The following is an 8,056-nucleotide window of genomic DNA, read 5'->3' as shown; positions in this document are numbered from 1 at the left end:
TGAAAGGCATCTGGAACAGAACTTCTTTGGAGTAATATGAAATGGTATCTAGCATTTGTATGTACGAGTATGTATGTCTTTACATATATATACGAGTAAAACTGATTAACTGGGATTACTCATATCGAGTTCCAAGCTGATCTTACAGCATGTGTTGAATTACTAAGCTCGAAGTTTGTTTTTGTGGCCGGTGTGTAAAAGTATTAAATGACTTGTTCAAGGTTAAAGTCGAAAATATGTTTTGAATTTCATTTGACATTTAATTTGGTAGCTTTGAAGTTGATCTGCTTGCTGCAAATATAAAGAAATATGTAATTTGCATAGTTCTTACTCTTTGAATTGAAGCAGCGAAAAAAAAAGAAACAAACAATAAATAATCAAATTGAAACTACGCAATTTTCAAGAATACAATTTCATAATTTAACAAATGGCAACATTTTAATTGCAACAATAATACTGCAAGTTGTTTTCAGATGTTTACTTTAAAAGATTTCTCAATAGATGGATTAATTTATATAGATGTAGTTTCTTGAAAGTCAATTAACCGAACTTTTCTGCTAATTAAGAACTTTTAATGTACTTTAATCTAAGTCTTATTATTGTTATATTTAAGTGATTTTCCAGAATGTTGTAGTTATTTTTCGGAACACAATATTTGTATGAATAAATGTTAGATTAATAAATAAAGGCCAAAAGGCTTTTAGAGAGACCAGCTTTAATAGATGACAAAAGGCTTTCACTCTCCTTCTACCGTCACTTCTGACTTTTGTTTATATTTTCCGACAATTTTCAATGCATCTCAGCAATAATCTCAACAAGTGATGAGATTCTGCCATCTCCCGTTTGCCGGTTTAGCGTCATTTTTCTTTCTTTGGCGTCTAGCATTTATGTATATAATTATATATATATTTTATATATATATACACTTTTTTTTCTTCATATTCGTTTGTATTTTGAATTCGTTTTTTTTCTTTTCTTGTTATTTATTTATTGGCAGCAGCAGGCGAAAGACAACAACAGCAACCGAAACAAAAGTGTTAGCCAAATGAAACTGAAACAATTTTTGTAGCCTGTTGCTTTACGCTTGGTGGCATGTGCAGTGCGGTGGCATGGGAAACTGAAAATAAGGGGATTGCCCAGCACACCAGATGGGCTACCCTCATGGGCAATGCGTGTTTCTTAATATTTTACTTGGACTTGGACTTGTTGTCATTTTTTGTTGTTGCTGCTGCTGCTGCTGCTGTTGTTGTTGTTGTTATTGTTATTGCTGTTGCTGTTGCTGTTTGCCCGCCAACGTTTGTCGCTATTTCTGTTGAACGTGCGTTTTAGGTGGGCGAACCTGGCGTCTAGTCGTACGCCGTTGCCGATTCCGGTGCCGATGGCGTTGCCGATGCTGATGTTGATGCCAGCTTCGATGGCAACGCCAATGCGGTGCCCAGCACTAAGCCAGTGAGAACAAACGGTCTACCAACATAATCGCATCGCACGCAACACAACAGCAACAAACATTTGCATTCGCTTTAACGATACGCACACGCACAAAAATACAACAAAAATTCAAAAAGAAAAAAGAAAAAAAAAATCACAAACAGAAATAAATAAATAAGTTATAATAATAAGATACACATAAGTATATACTATATGTATATATAGAAATACATATACATATAGCCAGAAATTACTGGCGCACTGTGGCGCTTTTGTTGTCACCTCTTTAAAAAAAATCGTTCTTTTGCACTGGAAAAACGAACAAAAAAAACGCGCGCGCGTTTTCCAAACGCACAAAAAAAAAAAATTTCAAAACTTTGCCGTATTTCGAATATTTTTTCTTGATTATTATTTATTATTGTTAATTATTTTTTTTTTTATGTATTCTGGATACGCGTGACTAGCGACGCTATTTTGTTGTCTATATAAATGCGATTATGATCAGATAATTCTCAATAATTTGTTTCTGTGTTTTTCTTTTTTGTTTGTTTGTTAGTCGCGTGTCTCGTCGCAGCGCCGGCTGCTGGTCAACTGAATTAAGAACGGGACGCGTTGTGGCCGCGACTGCGGCGATGGCAGCGACGACGCCGACAGAGACGGCGGCGGCGATTGCGGCTCGTCTGGCCGAGGCACTTCGTCAGACGCTGTTGCTGTGTTTTTCATATTGTTGTTGTTGTTGTTGCAGTGCAAATTGCTGATGGTGTTGCTGTTGCTGTTGCTGTTGTTGTTGTTGCTGTTGTTGTTGTTGCTGTTGCTGTCGTGCGGAAATCACAAAATTTAGTCGGTCTCAATGGACATAGGCCGTGATTGTGACATGGAGCCGAGCCGGATCGCGTTGTATCAAAGAGAACTACACCCAGAAAAAATAATTGCCTACATGTTAATACACATTTAGGTTTTTTTTTATTAATTTCTAAGCTGACGAAGTAAATGGCCCAAAACAAGAAAAGTTTTCCCTCTTTCAACAATCCCAAAAATCTCATACAACTTTATTTATACTTTTCAAAAATAATTGCTGATATTTTTTCTAAAATTCACAAAAAGTGTTATTTTGTTATTATAAGTTTTCACATTCAAAATATATACCAAATTGAGATTATTTGGAGTTTCCACAATCTTTTTTTGCATGTTAGAAAACTGCGAATCGCTGGGGGCGTGTGTGTGTGTGTGTGTGTGTGCGGCAGCCATGGGGCGTCTAAACTGAGCTGCGCCACCGACCCGGCCATTAAAAGCAATTTGTTGACAGTGACACACAAAAATGGATACATAAAGTGAAGAGACAAGTTGATAAACTGATGACAAAAACCAGGCCCATTTACTGTCCCAGCCGCTACCCTGCCCCTGCCCCTGTCCCTGTCTCTGTCCCAGGCCCTTTGCCAAGCCCCCGCCCAGATGCTCCATTACATCATCATCATTGATTCCAAGCTACACAAAACAATACAATTCGCGTGTTTTCAAATAAAAGCTCCGATATTTCGCGTTGAGATTTGAGCTATTTCAATTGCAATAAATTATAAATATATTCGCTTTAACATTAAGCTGATTTAACAGTAATTTACAATGAAAGCTTATCAATGTTCCAAGAAATATAATATAACCAGCTGAGTACTCCAAGTGCCCCGAGTCCGTTTGACTGTTTGACTTCAAGTGCTAAAGACTTAACATTTTGAACATGAAATTTGCTTTCTTTTATAGATGACTTCTTTCGTTTCTGGAATATCTATTGAAAATCGCTTACTGATAGCAATAATAAAAAAATTAATAATATATTTTCAGATATGTCTTTCTCAGCGATTATGTATATCCTTGGCATTTGTCAAAATTTAAGCTTCCGTTCAGGGTATCTCCCAGTCGAGCTGTATCTATAGTTTATTTTTAATTTATTTTGAAATTTATGCGTTTTCTATTATTGTTGATAGTTTGCAGAAGCATTCTTCCAGTGCGATTAGGAAGTTTGCTAGTTTTTTATAAAGCTATTTACAATTTCTTCCACTTCCACTCCGCAAAAAAAAAACAAAAACGGCTTAATAAATAAATCTGAAATTTGCTACAAGGTCGCAATAAATAGCGCATTTGCAATGCAGATCAAAGCTGCATTTTTGTGCTTTTCAGCAGTGCTGAGCTGAGATCATGTCCGATGACGTTGGTGTTTTAACCGTCCGTATTCGCATCCGGCGCAGCAGCTCATCTATTGCTGGTATTGCTGGTATTGCTGTATTGCTGGTGGGCGTCCTCAGATTTCCACTGCGTCGCTGTTGTGATAAGACAAAAACCCGTTCGCCGGATACGTACACATTTGCCGGAGCCGTACCCGAAGCGGTACACAGAAGCATGTCGATGGCGTGCGAGCATCATGCAAACATTAAAATGTGTGTCAACAAATTGCTCAAATTGTCAACAAACAGCAAACAGCAACAGTTGCAGCCTTTGCAGATGCGACAAGCTCTACTCAAAAAGAAAAAAGAAAAAAAAAAAAACAACGAGGCGGGATTAGCTGTGTGGGTGGTTCGGGGTCACACACACACAATGCACACAGTGTCTTCTGTCTGCTATATGCTAATAACTGTAATTTAACACTCATTAAAAATATGACTATGTTTCAGCGTGTCAATAAATCAATGAAGATGCAGCCAGAGCCAGCATCTGACCCAAAGACCAGCTACCGAATAACTACTATTCAAGGCAGCCAATTGAAACATATTTGGATAGTGGCTCATCCCTTGTGGGTTGCTGCCATATGCTAGTGGGTAGCGGTTGCTTAATGGCAACTGGGCTCGGTCTCAGTCTTGGTCTCATTCAACACTCGACACGCAACAAAATGAACATTTTTTAAAAGCATATTTCTTGCATATAAAACTAAGAAAAAAAAACCAGAAGATTATTTACTTTTGCATACCCGAATACCTTAAAGCCGACCAGTTGATCCTAAGACATACAAATATATATATATATATATCATATCTGAATACATAAATATATCAATATACTCGTATATAGCCAAGTGCGTAGCCAGGAAGAGTCAGAATTTCGCAAAGAGATGGGCGGAATTGTATTTTGCCCATAAATTGTAATGTAAGCCACGTTGTGTGTGTATAAAGATAAGTTAAGACTCCCTGGCCTACGCCCATTTCTGAAGTTGTGCATGCTTTTCCAGCAAAGTGCATCATTTTTCAAAGAAGTCGTTTGAGATAGGTGAAATTAACGATGATTTAGCCTGATTTGTAGAGCAGGCACTTGTGTCAACAAGTAAACAAATCCAAAAAATTGAATGAAAATACAGAAAAGTTTGTTGGCTCAAATCTTTTGTCTATATATACATATGGTGGTCTTATGCTACGGTACATGCTGAGCTAATCTCATTCTTTACAGATTCTATATGTTTATTGTAGGCGTCAACGATCACTTTGCTCTTTGACTGCAAATACTGCGACGCGTTGGTGGCTGTTGGCTTTTGGCAATTGCTATTGCTGGTGACGGTGTTGCGATGACGTCACCAATAAACAACTGCAAAAACCCGTATGTATGTATGTGTGTGTGTGTGTGGGTGCTGCCCTTGGTTGCGCACAAGCATCGTTAGACGATAAAAGATTTGCCAGACAGTTGATGAGGGGACGGGACGCAAGGGGATTACGCAATTGTACTTGTCGATGAGCTAATTGAGCAACTGCAATGAGCAACAACTTCATTAAAGCATTCAACAGTTTTCCGGAGGCTTGATACTTTGTGTGACACCATAAACATAAATTACGGTTTATAAATCGGCCGCGCCCCTTTCACCCCTAGAGGCATCTGTCAGTCAGCGTTCCATAAGTGTGTGTGTGTGTTTGTGTGTGTGTGTGTGTGTATGCCGCACTTAGAATTCACATTAATTAGTTGAAGAAAAATGTTTTAAGTGCTCCACTTTTGGTGGCTGTTGCTGTTGCTTCTGCTGCGCTTTCATGTGGCCCGTTCGCCACTTTTCCCGTTTGCCCGTTTGCCCGCCGCGCTCGCTCATGCCCCATGTTTATCATCCTGCAACTATTTTCAGTTGTATCTGACACACATTGGTGGCCAAAGGCATTCACACATTTGTTTACAAAAAACCAAAAAAAAAAAACAAAAAAAGACGAGAAACCGCGCATCTTCTGCTGAGCTACTTTGCTCAGACACAAGCACAGCGTGTATCTCTTCCTCGATATACACTTGGATAAAATTATAATGATAAATGTATCTTACTACACAGGCTCAGAGATTTGCCTATCACTTCCTAATTTTGTCTCTTAACGATTTAGTTTCCTTCTTAGTTTTAACGGATCTGTTGTATTAAATTGTATATCATTGAATTTGTGATTTTAATTTTCAATATTTATTTTTCAAAAATTTGTGAACTGTCTTTAGTTCACGATCAATTGCATATATACACTACAATTTTGAAGAAAAACAAATAAAATATTTGGTGCCCACATTCGAGAATTCCAAAAATATTTGTACTATTTACTTTCATATTTTAGTAGCACCTTTGATATTTAAGAAACATATATTTGTTTATTTAAAAACTCTTAGAAGTTCATGAACTGAGCAAAATGGGATCTGTTTTTAGCGGCGAAAGTATATAGATTTTCTAAATTCTACGTAAATAAATATTCTTGTTTATGTTTTTTTTTTTTTAGAGTGTACCCGTTCCTATTCTCCATTCTCGCTGGAACTTACATTTGTTTGTCTTTGCGCACTTTGATGGATTATCTGTGGTTTATTGAATGGCATTCCTGGCCACAAGTAGATGCTTTATGGCCTGACAGCAAGAGGCAAACAAGTGAGAAGCAAACAAAAGCAACAAGGTTGCAAGGCCCCTTTCCAAAACAGTTACATTATTTCTAGTATCTAAAGGTATTAAGTAATAGCCAGCGTTAATTATATGTTTGTTTTGTATTTAATATTATTTATTTGTTTTCGAAGAATACATCTTTGATGATCGCACTCAATAACCTTGACGCAATCTGCAATCTAATAGCTTGTGCGAAGCAATATATTTATTGATTTACACTAATTTGCATCAGCATTATATTTAAGGGGTAAATAATGTTCGAAGCATTATCTTCAAATAATAGGCGAAACTCAAATTCTGGCACAAGCACGCAATTTTTGTGAACAATATGTAATACCATAAAAAAGCATTTTCAAAGCGAAAAATAATTTTTGTTTATGTACGAGTATATTTTTATGTCCATGAGAGTTTATGCTAAGAAATATACAATATTTACTAATACTAATAATACAATTTGAGGTCATACTTTATGAATACAGCAATGCAATTATTATTTGTATTTGTAATTGTTTTTTTTTTTCAATTTTCATTTCATTAATCCGAATTTTATTTGCTGGATACTAATTTTAATTGCCTCATTGTTTCAAGATACAAGAAATGCAGAATACTCGTATATACATAAGTAAGTAGTTCCGCTTTCAGGCCTTTATGAAGTACTTACGTTTGCAGCGATGCAAGATTTGAGGCTGAGGCGCCAACGCCGCATGTCGTGGAATGCATTTGCCAACTTTTGTTGTTGTTATCGTTCTGCCAGCGATTTGTTGCAGCAGTTGTTGCAAATCCAATGGCTTTATAAACAGCTGCACACACTTTTCGCGCGAAATGTTGCAAATGCCTATGCGAATGCACGCGGCAACAACAATAAAACCAACAACAACACACAAACAAACAACAAATAAATCACACGCACACACAGTAAATCAACACGAGGATATACGGAAGAATAATTACGTGTGAACTCAACGCGCAGGCACAAAAATACAAGATTGATGAATGCGAGTCTGCGATATGATGTGATATGATATGATATGATATGATATGTAATGGCGCTGGCTTGGGGACAGAGAGGAGGGATGCCAGGTGAGGTGGTGGCCAATTCTTAGTTAGAGTGTTCAGGTTTCAGGTTAAGCGAATTCACAGCTCGGCGCACGACGTTCAATGTCTGACTGAATTTCCATTTCCGCTGAGGATGCTCGGAGACCACCAAACCGGCAGCGACGCAGCGTCGCAGCTGCTTAAGCAGCGGATACTAGCGTCAGCTACTCCCATCGACATCGACATCCACGTCCACCTCCACCCACGTGGCTGACCGTCATTGCTGTTGTTGTTGTTCTGCTTCTTATTGCTTAGCATAAACATACAAAAAGAAACAAAAAAAAAAAAACAAAACAAAAAGAAGGAAATTAAATGCCGCTGCGCTCTGCTCTGCTGGGTTGTCGGCGTCTATGTGTGTATTTAATTGTGTGTGTGTGCAATTTCATTGCCTTTACACACACACACACACACACACACACGCAGTACGTCTCATTGTGTTCAATTTCGAATTAGTTAAAACATTATCAAAGCGAATTCTACAAGAGTTAGTTGCATTCTAGGAATATGTGTGAAATTTGATTAATGCATAACATACACAGACACATATATATATATATATATAAGATGTTCTATGATTTATGGTTTATTTTTAATACTGACTTTGATTGTAACTATTTTGGCATATCCAAGTGTTATTCGAATTGCGATCATTTTAAATAAAGTGAAAAA

The sequence above is a fragment of the Drosophila grimshawi genome, unplaced genomic scaffold (assembly GCF_018153295.1).
Source record: "Drosophila grimshawi isolate 15287-2541.00 unplaced genomic scaffold, ASM1815329v1 contig_848, whole genome shotgun sequence".
NCBI classification, from domain to species: domain Eukaryota; kingdom Metazoa; phylum Arthropoda; class Insecta; order Diptera; family Drosophilidae; genus Drosophila; species Drosophila grimshawi.
Note: the sequence above shows the minus strand (reverse complement) of the source record.